Consider the following 14,256-nt stretch of genomic DNA (forward strand, 5'->3'; position numbering starts at 1 on the left):
CTGATCCACCATATCAATAAAAGTAAAACCAAAAACATATGGTTATATCAATAGATGCAAAGAAAGCCTTTAACAAAATCCAACATCCATTCCTGATCAAAACACTACCAAAAAGGGGACTAGAAAGAAAATTCCTTAAGATAGTGGAGTCCATATACAGCAAACCTAAAGCCAACATCATACTCAGTGGTGAAAAACTAGAAGCATTCCCCCTCAGATCAGGTACTAGACGGGGCTGTCTACTATCAACATTACTCAACATAGTGTTAGAAGTTCTTGCCATAGCAATCAGGCAGGAGCAAGGAAATAAAGGCATACAGATGGGAAGAGAAGAAGTCAAACTCTCACTATTTGCAGATAATATGACACTATACATAGAAAAACCTAGAGAATCCAGCAGAAATATTTTTGGGAATTATCAGGAAATATAGTAAGGTATCAAGTTACAAAATTAACATACAAAAGTCAGTGGCATTCCTCTATGCAAACACTAAGGTAGCAGAAGATGAAATTTAGAAATCAGTACCTTTTGCTATAGCAACATAAACAATACAATGTCTAGAAATAAAGCTAGCAAAAGAAGTGAAAAACTTATACTGAAAATTATAAGTCACTATTCAAGGACACAGAAAAAGACACAAAGAAGTAGAAAGATATTACAAGTTCATTGGTTGGAAAAATTAACATCATCAAACTGAATATACTACCAAGAACCATATACAAATTTAATTCAATTTCCTTCAAGATTTCAGTGAAATTGTTTATGAGAATAGAACAAAAGCTACAAATGTTTATCTGGAACCAGAAAAGACCCAGAATTCCCAAAACAATCTTTAGAAGAAAGAACAGAAATGAAGGCATCATACTCTGAGACCTTAATTTTAGGGCCATAGTGATAAAAACTGCTTGGTACTGGAACATAAATAGACATACTGACCAGTGAAATAAAATTGAGAGCCCAGAAGTAAACCCCCACACCTATGGGCCTCTAATCTTTGACTAAGGTGCCCAGACTATTAAATTGGGAAAGGAGAGTCTCTTCAACAAGTAGAGTTGGAAAAATTGGGTTCAAACATGCAAAAGAATGAAACTGAACCACTATATTTCACCAAAAACAAAAGTAAATTCCAAGTGGATCAAGGACTTGGATGTAAGACTAGAAACCATCAAGTATTTAGAGGAATGTACTGGCAGAACTCTTTTTCCATCTAAATTTTAAAGACATCTTCAATGAAATGAATCCAATTATATAAAAGACTAGATAAAAAATAAACCAATGGGACTACATCAAATTAAAAATCTTCTGCACAGCAAAAGAAATAAATACCCAAAGAAAGAGACTTCTCACAGAATGAGAGATCTTTTCATGCCATACATCAGACAAGAGGCTAATAACCAAAATATATAAAGAGCTCACCAAACTCAGCAACAAGAAAACAAATGACCCCATCCAAAAATGGGGTGAGGACATGAGCAGGATATTCACCACAGGAGAGTTTCAAAAAGCCAATAGACATATGAAAAAAATGCATCAAATAACTGATTGTGAGAGTAATGTAAATAAAAACAACAATGAGGTACCACTTCACTCCTGTGAGAAGGTCATACATCAGAAAAGTTAACAGCAGCAAATACTGGAGAGGGTGTAGGGTCAAAGGAACCCTCCTACATTGCTGGTGGGAATGTAAGTTGGTCCAACCTCTGTGGAAAGCAGTCTGGAGAACTCTCAGAAGGCTAGATGTGGACCTATCCTATGACCCTGCAATTCCTGTCCTAGGTATATATCCTAAGGAACCAAACATACCCATTCCAAAAGATTTGTGTATACCTATGTTCATACCATAACAATTTGTAAAAGCCAAAATCTGGAAGCAATCCAGGTGCCAAACAACAGATACGTGGCTGAGTAAGTTGTGGTCTACATACACAATGGAATACTATTCAGAATTATTCATGCAATCTTGCCTCATCAAAGACTTTGTCTACATGGTTACCCTCTAACATGTAATTCTTTTTTTTTTATTTAAGAAATTATTAATTAACAAACCATAGGGTAGGAGGGATACAACTCCACACAATTCCCACCACCCAATCTCCATATCCCACCCCCTCCCCCTGATAGCTTTCCCATTCTCTATCCCTCTGGGAGCATGGACCCAGGGTCATTGTGGGTTGCAGAAGGTAGAAGGTCTGGCTTCTGTAATTGCTTCCCTGCTGAACATGGGCGTTGACTGGTCGGTCCATACTCCCAGTCTGCCTCTCTCTTTCCCTAGTAGGGTGGGTCTCTGGGGAAGTGGAGCTCCAGGACACATTGGTGGGGTCTTCAGTCTAGGGAAGCCTGGCCGACATCCTGATGGCATCTGGAACCTGGTGACTGAAAAGAGAGTTAACATATGAAGCCAAACAAATTGTTGAGCAATCATGGATCCAAAGGTTGGAATAGTGGAGAGGAAGTGTTAGGGGGGTACTCACTGCAAACTCTAGTGTACTTCTGCTTTCAGGTATATATTTTGTACTAGTTTATGGATACATGTTAACGTATGCTCTCTCTCACAGAAACTGGTGTATATCTAGGTTTTGGGACTTTGTTAGAAAGTGAACCACCTGAGATGAAATTAGAGTGTACTATGAAAGGAAAGGTCTCACCCGAGTAATGAAGCTGAAGGGTTGTCATTCCACACGTGAAGTCTCTGGACACAGTCTGAAGTGAAGCATGTTGAGGTGGCAATCGTTGCGTTGTGTTGGTATCTTCGAATTCTGCTTTTAAAAACCCCTTCTGTTTCATTTGGTTTAAATCCCCCCTGCTTAACACTGCATTCTATTTACATAACCACTGTATTCTATTTACATAACCACTGCCATCTATTTACAAAAATCACTTTTACATTTACATAAAGCACCACCTTCCCTCCAGGGCATTGGTGGTTTAGTGGTAGAATTCTCACCTGCTCCACCCCCTCTCCTTGTCACACCCTGATCCTCTCCTTGTCACACCCTGATTTTCACCAGTCACTTTTCTCTCCACCCTCTCTGTGTCACATCCTGTTCACACCCTACTTGGGAAGTATATATAAAGACAACATTGTTCGTTTTAGTTAGTTGTTAGTTTAGTCTAGCTTGGTATAGATTGCGCTGCGTCCTGCATGAATAAAGAGATACTGCATACAGCTCAACCATGAGTCCCTGGTCGTCTGTCTACACCTCACCACAGGGTTTTTACTTTGGTGCCCTACTTACAATTTGGTCAGGTCCTGCTTTTAGTTTCCCTTTCAGATCTTCTTAGTCAACTCTGTTGATGAGTGGGATCATCCCATACTCATCTTTATCTTTCTGACTTAGCTCACTCAACATAATTCCTTCTAGCTCTGTCCAAGATGGGTCAGAGAAGGTGGGTTCAATGTTCTTGATAGCTGCATAGTATTCCATTGTGTATATATCCCACAGCTTTCTCAGCCACTCATCTGTTGTTGGGCACCTGGGTTGCTTCCAGGTTTTAGCTATTATGAATTGTGCTGCTATGAACATAGGAGTACACACCTCTTTTTGGTTGGGTGTTATGGAGTCCTTGGGGTATAACCCCAGGAGAGGAATTATTGGGTCATATGGAAGGTCCATGTCTAGCCTTCTGAGAGTTTTCCAGACTGCTCTCCACAGAGGCTGTACCAATTTACATTCCCACCAGCAATGTAAGAGGGTTCCTCTGTCCCCACATCCTCTCCAGCATTTGTTGCTGCTGTCCTTCTTGATGTATGCCATTCTTACAGCAGTGAGGTGGTATCTTAGTGTTGTCTTAATTTGCATTTCTCTGACAATCAGTGACCTAGAGCAGTTTTTCATATGTTTGTTAGCCTTTTGGATCTCCTCTGAGGTGAATGTTTTGTTCATATCCTCTGCCCATTTTTGGATGGGGTCATTTGCTTTTTTGGTGCTAAGTTTGCTGAGCTCTTTATATATTTTGGTGATTAGTTTCTTGTCTGATGTATGGCATGTGAAGATCTTCTCCCATTCTGTGAGGGGTCTCTCTGTTTGTTCAATAGTTTCTTTGGATGTACAGAAGCTTTTCAATTTGATGTAGTCCCATTGGTTTGTTTCTGCTTTAGTCTTCCTTGCAATTGGGTTTGATTCATCAAAGATGTCCTTGAGGTGTATGTGGGAAAGTGTTTTACCAATGTTTTCCTCTAAGTATTTGATTGTTTCTGGTCTGACATCTAGGTCTTTGATCCATTTGGAGTTGATTTTTGTTTCTGGTGAGATAAGTAGTTCAATTTCATTCTTCTGCATCTAACATGTAATTCTAAAATTATACATTATTAAAGCGTCTGAAATCAGGTAGAACTTCCATACTGGTGCATCTGCTAGTTTATTCATTTGAATATTGAAAAATCAAAGTCAAATAGTGTTCAGTGTCAGATAGGTCAGTTTAATCCACACCCAGGTAAACTGTCACTAAAATGTGAGAACCAATATTATTATATCAGTTATTTTAAAAATGAGATCCATTTTGGGGGTGGGGCAGTAGTGCAGCGGGTTAAGAGCACGTGGCATAAAGCACAAGGACTGGGGAAAGGATCCCGGTTTGAACCCCTGGCTCCCCACCTCACTTCACTGGTGGTGAAGCAGGTCCATAGGCAACATACATGATGTTATTGAGATGGGAATAGGCATCTGAGGGATTATTTTTGGTGCATAAAAGAGTTTCTGAGTGAATGATGTTTAACCTGTTTGTGTATGTGTGTGTGTGTGTGTACACATATATGAAAGAGAGACAACTGTGGAGAGAAAGAGGGACTGAGCTGAAAGAGAGAACAAGGGAAGAGAGTCCACATGTTTGAGTGAAGCTGGGACACAGTCCCAATTTACAATGCAAATTTCTAGGCAAAGGCCTAATTTAGTTGTTTGTTTAAGGAATAAAACCCAGACCCCTTTACCCAGGTGTTCCAGACCTCAGTCAGTTGTCCCTCTCAATTTGAGGGACTCAGGGCTTTCTCCAATATAGACAGGAGCCTGTTGGTGAAATCTCACATTTAAAAACATTTGGCAGCTTCTGTCAGATTTTTATCTACATCAAAGAGAATGAGAAGCTGAAAATAGAACCTGATAAGGGCAAAAAGGGTGCATGTGGCTGTTAAATGAACACAGATAGTCAGTGTGGAGTTTCACTCCAGGAGAGTTTTGTTTGTTTGTGGAAAGAGCTAAAGGCAGGCCTGGATTGCCAGGTCCCCCAATCAGCACCAGACAGCTCTGAATCCTCATCACCCAATGTCAATAAAGCTTAACTCTCTCCTGTGCTTTTTGGGCTTTTACTGTGACCTTTCTCTCTTGTTTTTATAGCAAGACAGAAGAAACTATACTTTTATATACCACAATAAAAATGGCATACATTATTTTTTTGTTTTAACTCTCACATCATTTAAGTTAGAGACATTGTCATTATGCTTAGTTTTCACAAAGACCTCAGATAGTGAATATCAGCTAAGGAATTGAGTTCCATGCCCCAAAACCAAAGTCTTATAAAAATCAGAAATGGGACTCAAATCTAACTGTAGAGCCATGGTCTACACTGCACTGAAATGCTAGTAAAGTTTATATATAGCAAGATGTTAAAAAAAAATCACTGAGAAGTTTAACTATTTACATAGCGACACATTTCTTTTCCATCTTATTTTTCTTTCTGTACATTTTTCTTTCATATATAGTTGATAGAAGGGCATGAGTATTTTATATCTTATATTATTTTATAAACATAACTGTGGTTTCATGAATACATAAGCATCAGAAACTCTTGGTATCCACAGTTGCAAATGATTTTGCAATTTTTGTACCACTAGAAATAGTATAGAAATGTATACTATCAGTTATTATAGCATGAAATATAGGTGCATATTTGGGTACATATTTAAATAATGTAAAAATGAACATCTTTCTGTATGTAATAGAGTTCACTTACCAGACAACAAAATTAATAACATTGAATATCTTAATAGGGATTTCTATCCAAACATGATTCACTTATTAAGAATCACATCATAGCCTGGGAAGTACTGGGTTCTTAAGCATGAGGTCCTGAATTCAACTCCTGGCATCTCATATGCCAGAGAGAATGCTATCTTTCTTGCACTTCCTCTCTCTCATAAATAAATAAATTTTTATAAAAAACATATCTGAGTAAATGTTTCCTCCATTGAGGGAGATTAGCAGTACATAGTTTATATGGGCAACAATGTGCATGTACATGTGTGTATATGTGTGATACATGGGATATCTGTTTTGTGTTAGTTGTTATAGTGATAATATTGATCATAACAATTGAAGTCACATAGCAAAAGCTCCCAGCTGCCTCAGCCTCCTGGATTTCTAATTCTCTTCACAGTACTGGGTAAAAAGAGATTTACAATGAGTGAACATTTTTTTCTGCACAGTCTCTGTGCTAAACCCTCATAACACATCAGCTTCTTGACTTGTCACCACTAACTTAAGAACAAGATCTTTAGAAGAAAATGGAGCTCAAAATGAAGTGACTGCTCCAAGATAATATAGTCAGGTAATATGAAGCTGGACTCAAACAGCAGCCTGATAACAGAAGCTCACTTTTCTTCTCCCGTGACATATCACCCTTCTGATACCCCCCAGTCACAAACCTTTACATTCTAAGCTTCATGTCTTAACCTGTGGTGTATTCAGTATTAAATACATTTTCCACTCTTTGTTTAACATGTCTAGCATAATCTTATTGCAAGTTTTTTTTTTCATTTTTCTCACTTGTCAGGGATGTTTCTTCCTATCACCCCGTATTCTCAGGCATCCCTATACTTCTCCTGCCCCCACTTCACACTTTTGTTTTGTTTTCAAACATGTAGGATAGGGTCTGCATCCTGCTGTGCCTGGCTGTGGTTTATGAGGAGGGAGGCTAAGCCAAGAGGCGCCAGGCACTGCTTCAATTATACTTTGCCTGTTCCAAGGGCTTTAATCATGACCTCTTTCTCAATAGACCCTTTCAGAAAGGCCAGGAGGAGAATAAGCAATTGGAAACTCTGGTAGTAATCAGAGTCCCAGACCTCCAACTTCATGGAGAAACATAGCTGAGACATAAGATTAATTAAAGGGAAAAGAAAACTAAAAGACACCAGTCATTCCCGAATGAATCTGTTGGTACTACAAGCAGAGAAATGGGGATATGTAGATCATAAACAATTAGCAGAAAAAGTAGATGCCAATAATTGGGTTGTGGTTCTAATTAGGAGGTCTCTTGGGCCAGATGTTCATTGATAAAGAATGAAGACCCCCTCCTGAGATATGTAATGAAACTTAGACCCCTATAGCTGGGGAAACTGTGGTGATGCTGGGTTTGGATGCAATACTGGCTTAAAGCCTTTAGTCTGAAGCTTCTTGTGATAGGAGAAAGGAAGGGAAGAGAATGTGTGATCTTGGTGGAGTGCCATTCTCCAACCGTTAGGGCATTTGTTTTATCTCCTTTAGTAGCCTGTTCAGCAGAACAAGTCTGTTACTGATTAATATAAGGCTAGTCAAAGGACCAGGTTCCTTCCTGGGCTACTGTATCTCAGGAATTTTGACCTCTGTGAGATGGTGGGTCTCATTGCCATGAGGAAATTAAATACAAAAATATCCCAGGGGGATTCTTGAGCACAGCTAGCCATCAGGCCCCTGCACCATGTAGAGTGTGACACATGGCTGTATTTTCTTATGGGAGGAAAGGGGTGGCCTACAAAGTATATAACTTTTCTTACTCTCTAACTTCCCAAATGTTTCTTTACTTTGTTTATTTGCCACAGACCAGGTCAATTACTGTAACACCAGCTAACCGTGATTGAATGCCAAACTCCTAAATGAAGAACATGGAGATGGACATTTGCTGAGAGAATGAGTGACAAAAATAACAGACATTGTAACAGTAGCTATCATACCCTGGACACTTTTCTAAGCAGTTTCCATTGAGTATCCCTGTAATATCCTAGGAGAACACTATGAGGGAGTTCTAGTCGATCTCATTTTCTAGAGAAGAAAAACAGAAGCACAGATCATTTATGGAATGTGCCCAAACTCACATGGTGAGTGGCAGCGCTGGGATTTGAGCTTTGTCAGAGTATGTCCAGAGATTAGTCTCTATGTTCTTGTTAAGATAAATAAATAACTATGAATGCAAGAAGAAAGCTTCAGTGCTTTTTCATATTCTTTTTCTGATTCACTGTTACCATATGTTTTTCAGGTTATACAGTCTCTGTTGAAATTATTCAGCTCCATAGTTGTAGTGCAAAAGCAGCCATGAACAATATGCACAATGAATGACTGTGATGTGTTCCATTAAATGTTTAGCTACAAAAATAGATGGACTTGATCCATAGGATATAGTCTGCCAATTGCTATTTTAGGTCATTCTTAGAAACAGAGATGTGGAAGACTTTTGAAAGAAAATATAATTTAATACTATTGCACTGATGTTCCCAGAATCCAAGGATTAATATCTTACAAACAGTACTTTGTTAATTCATAAACTTTCCCAAGATCCCACAATTGGCAAGATTCAGACTGGACTTCACATCAGAAAGATGACACCCTGGGGCCAGGCGGTAGCACACCTAGTTAAGCACACACATATCACCATGCCCTAGGACCTGGGTTCAAGCCACCGCTCTTTACCTGTAGTGGAAACTCTTCATGAATGGTGAAGCAGGTTTGCAGGTGTCTATCTTTCTCTCTATCTCCCCTCCCTTCTCAATTTCTCTCTGTCCAGTCAAATAAAAATAGAAAGAAAAAAAAGGAAAAAAATAGCTGCCAGGAGTAGTGGATTCAGGATGACATAGAGCCCCAGCAGTAACCCTTGTGACAAAAATAAACAAACAACAAAGCAAAGATGGCACCCTTATCATCCTCTATAGGATTATACTCCATTAGTATACACTGAAATAAATGCCTGGGTGGGTTGTTCTCCAGAACATTTCAATGTTGGACCTATGGAAATGTTCCATTCTATGACCTTGTGACTTAGAACAAGCATCCAGCTTCTCTGAGAGTTACTGTTACTCTTTTGTTACAAGGTGTCAGTGACTATACAGTCAGACTTTCTTTTTTTATTTTTTACATTTATTTATTCTCTTTTGTTGTTGGATAGGACAGAGAGAAATGGAGAGTGGAGGGGAAGACAGAGAGGGGGAGAGAAAGACAGACACCTGCAGACCTTCTTCACCGCCTGTGAAGCGACTTCCCTGCAGGTGAGGATCCGGGGGCTCAAATCAGGATCCTTACACTGGTCCTTGCGCTTTGCGCCACCTGCGTGTGCTACTGCCCAACTCCCCAAACTTTCTTTTTTACTATCTGCTATGAGAGCTATGGTTGTGAGATTGTGAGTTATCAGATAACTGTCATCCTGTTCTAGAGAAGCCTATCATGATTCCCTAAGATAATTCCATACATACACCCACAGGCAGACCAAGAAAACTCACAGGAATCACTCTACCTGTTCCTTACCATAGATGAATGGATGAAAAACTTGTAGTAAAGAGGCATTCTGAGGCTCTGTAATTGAGTCTTATTCATGAGTAGTAGTCTAGGATCTAACAACTATTTAAGATATTTTTCCATTAGTGATTTAATGAATTTTTAAAAGATCATAAGATCACAGTATAGTTATTTATCACACCACCAACACTCTGTGCCCCTCATTATTTCTATAATTCTCATAAACTTTTAAAAACATTTTTATTATCTTTATTTATTTATTAGATAGTGACAGCCAGAAATCGAGAGGGAAGGGATGATAGAGAAAGAGAGAGACAGAAAGACACCTGCAACCCTGCTTCACTACTTGTGAAGCTTTTCCCCTGCAGGTGGGGATTGGGGCTCAGACCTGGGTCCTTGCACACTGTAACATGTCTGATCAACCAGGTGCGCCACTACCCACTCCCTCACAAAATTTTAGAGATAGTTTGGCTTCTGTCTCTCTGTCTCTCCTTCAATATCAAGTGTTTTATTTATCTATATTTCACAGCATCAAGCAATGCAGGGGAGCTGGTGTAATGCCCAACATTCATCAATGAATTAAACCATCTGATAGTTTTCTGTTACCTCCTTACTTCATTAAGCATAATCACCTCCTAGTGAAAATGGAAATAGCTTATGATCCAGCAGTACCATTCCTAGGCATATATCCAAAGGGAATGAAAACCCAAATAGAGGGACATATGAATCCCTATGTTCACAGTGGCACTATTTACTATAGTCAAGGAGTGGAAAGAACCTAAATGCACATTGATGGATGACTGGATAAAATATTATGTGATATATACTCAATGGAATACTATTCTGCAATAAAAAAAGATTGAAGGCCTATCCTTCTGGACATAATGGTGGAAAAGAATGTAGTAACTCATTTTTCCAATTCATAATAAGTCCTGCTATAGTTTTGTATTTCTTTGGCTTTTCAACCTTTTGTATTTTAGACCAGTTTCTTTAGAGCTCTACATCTGAGGAGCATATAGATCCTAAGATGTCTATGTATAGTACAAAGATGATGGATACATATTTAATGAAGTTTGCTCTTCTGCAATAATACAAGGTAGAGACTGAACTCATAGCAGGCATGGTAAAAAACATTAATTTCATCCTTGGAACTTATTTTCTAAAATAACAACTTAAAGTCTCCAGTTATTCAAAGCAATCAAGAAAGGAAGAACAACATCTATCCTGGGATCAATAACAAAAATATGATTTCTCAACAGAAAGAGAGTATGAGAACTATTCTAATCAACTACTGACTTGATCTAGAAAGTCCACTTACAGTCTGACTACTAATATACTTTCTTCAAGTGAAGACTTGGATATCTCCAAAGGAAAACAGTTTTTCCCAGCATGTGTTTGGTTTCATTACTAGATGGTTTTGATTGTGAGGGCCTACTTAAATATAATGTGTTCCACATGTGGAGCATCTCATTAGTAATGTGCTACAACCTTCCCTCTTTGCAGTGTTCGCCAAAGGTCTTCAGATTGGGTTTTGGAGCCAGAGAGAAGGAAACACATATGGGCTGCAACTAGGCAACCCACATGGACATAGGTAACCCACATGGACTGGAAAGCTAAAAACGAATATATGAAACATATAAAGAAGGTTTACATTGGAATGATGAAACTATGAGGAATTTGGACTATTTTCAAATGTCCTCATATTTGGGCAAAATATCTCCTCTACATAGCTCTAGGTTGACTTTTTCAGACAGATAGGTTGGTAAACAGATAGATAGATAAGATAGATACAGAGAAAGACACCACACACACCTAAAACTTCCTCAGTAAAGTGGAGAGACCAGGCTCAAAGCTGGGCTATGAGCATGGTAAAACAAGTATATTATCCAAGTAGTCTTTCTTTATTTTTTTAAGTTATATTTATTTATTGGATAGAGAAAGCCAGAAATCGAGAGGGAAGGGGGGATGGAGAGTGAGAGAGACAGAGAGACACCTGCAACCCTACTTCACCTCTCATGAAGCTTCCTGCCTGCAAGTGGGGACTACAGGCTTGAACCTGGGACCTTACACACTGTAATGTGTGCATTTAACTAGGTGAGCCACTGCCTGGCCCTTCAAGTAGACTTTCTTGCCTGTTTTGTTCAATAATTTTTCATAACAGAAAATTTAAGATTGAGGCATTTAAAGATATTGAGTTTTTCATTCCATCTTTCTTGAGTTATGAACTCCCCAGCCAAAATATTTCCAAGATAGCTTAGTGCATTAGAATTTGCATGCCTCAGGTCCAATCCCTGGCACTTACACTTGCTAGAGTTGAGTAATGCTACAGTTTATCTTTCTCAAAAATTAAATAACTCTTTTAAAATATAAAACATCTCTAAGAGTTGCCACTCTCTCAAGAGATATAATTTCTATCACTGGATTTCATTTAGCTCATCAATATATCTGTGTATGTGTGTGTGTGTATGTATTTTAAAAACATGAAATTCAAAATGAACACAATAATCAATTTGTAAACTGACCAGGTTTCTTACTTTTTTTTTTCTACAAAACTTGCACCAATTCCATAAAATAGAGGAGAGTGTAACTTCCCCAGCAATTTCCTCATCCTATTTATACAAGTCATACTGGTAGATATATTACTAGATATATTATAACTTGTGACAACAGTAAACAACCCTTATTTTCATAATTGCCCAGGGAAACCCATGACTATAGCATAACAGAAGCTTCATCTCTTGTGATTGCAACAACAAGGCCTCTTAGTCCCCATGGCAGATCTTTAAATCATTTCCCTACTTCTAAGTCTGCATGATAATTCTATGCCATTCATTTTTTTTTTCTCATAGGACTTACTACTGGTTGCTATCTGGATACAAACTATTATCCTGTGGCCCTGTAAGTAGATTGTTATTATTAATTATTTTGCAAAGCCAAAACCTTACACATGCATGAATTCACCACTCCTGGGCCCGTACTTTTTATTTAGAGAGAAGGAGAGACATCACCACAGTGGAGCTTTTCCTATTGCCATGACTCAAACTTAGACTGCACAACAGGCACCCTTCCCAGTTCAGATATTTTTATGATCTCCTATTAGTTTTAACTCAAATTTCCTAATTTAAGACCTTTTATTCAATACTCAAGATTAAAAAAAAAAGATAACATCAAAGTTGTCATGTTTGTTTATGTAACAATTTCCAAGAGTTAGAGGTTCCATGAACCTCTAGAAGAATTATAAGAAAGTAAGCTGCCAATCAGAATGGAGCCTTTATGCTCTGGACCCATAAAGTGAGAAAAATAGCCCAGAACATTGGTCAATGAGTGTTGTTTGCTGATTATGGCACAGGTGGGAAAGCATTCATTTAGATGGCAAAAGACTACTGAAGACTCAGTTTCTTTGAGATCCAAGCCTTACCACAATCCTTGGGACCCACTGCAAAGCCAAAAACATACATTCTACCTAGTAAGGAGCTGATGAAGATGAGCCATCATTTTGGCTGCCTCAAAACATTGCCTCATGTTGTGCTGCCTCACTTCTTTGCATTTCACCACCTGCAGTGTCTGAACTGGAGGAAATCAGGCTGAGCCAAGCAAGGAATTATTTCACTGGAATTTGTTTTCATTGAGAATAGTCAAATCTGGGTCCGGGTGGTGGTGCACTTGGATGAGTACACAAGAACCTGGGTTCAAGCCCCTGGTTCCCACCTGCAGGAGAAAAACTTCACAAGAGGTGAAGCAGTATTGAAGGTATCTTTCTGTCTCTCTATATCTCTTTTCTTTTCAATTTCTGGCTATATTTATCAAATAAATAAAGATAACAATAAAAAAGAAAATAGTCAAACTTCACTATGCCCAGCTCAGATGAATCCTGAAGGCTATTTTTCTGTTGTTCAAAACTAGACCTTTCATTGAAAGAAATTTGAAAGGATTAGGGAATCTCTAGAGACTCACATTATCATTTTCTTTTTTTTTAAATTTTTTAATGTTTTTTATTTTATTTATTTATTCCCTTTTGTTGCCCTGGTTGTTTTATTGTTGTAGTTATTATTGTTGTTGTCATCGTTGTTGGATAGGACAGAGAGAAATGGAGAAAGGAGGGGAAGACAGAGAGGAGGAGAGAAAGATAGGCACCTGCAGACCTGCTTCACCGCCTGTGAAGCGACTCCCCTGCAGGTGGGGAGCTGAGGTTCGAACCGGGATCCTTATGCAGGTCCTTGTGCTTTGCGCCACCTGCGCTTAACCCACTGCGTTACAGCCCGACTCCCCTATCGTTTTCTTTAAAGCCAACATCATGGTGCAGGATCCTGGCTCTGAAAATTTTAATGTGTATCCACATTATCTTGGGAGGGCTTGTTAAAGCTCAGGTGTCTGGATATATATATTCTGAAGTGAGACTGGGACCCTCTATTTGTAACAAATTTTCATGTGCTATTGCTACAGCTTTTTCAATGGCCACGTATAGTAATACTGTTGTAAAGGAATGCATAGGTTGAATCAAGATTATACAAATTTGAATGGAAAAAAAAGGAGAGAGAGAAAAAAGAAAGGAAAGCCTCACTTGTATAATGTGCATTCTTTGCATGCAAGTAACCCAGGTTTGAGTCACCTCATTGCTTGTCAGAATCTGTCTTTTTTTCTGAAGGAGTTGACACAGAGTGGTTAGGTTCCAACAGTGACTATATCTATCTATCTATCTATCTATCTATCTATCTATCTATCTATCTATGATCAAGTTTCAAAATATAGCTTTCATATACAAGATGCTAGTAGTCATTGTTG

This window comes from Erinaceus europaeus, chromosome 2 (genome assembly GCF_950295315.1).
Source record: "Erinaceus europaeus chromosome 2, mEriEur2.1, whole genome shotgun sequence".
NCBI lineage: Eukaryota > Metazoa > Chordata > Mammalia > Eulipotyphla > Erinaceidae > Erinaceus > Erinaceus europaeus.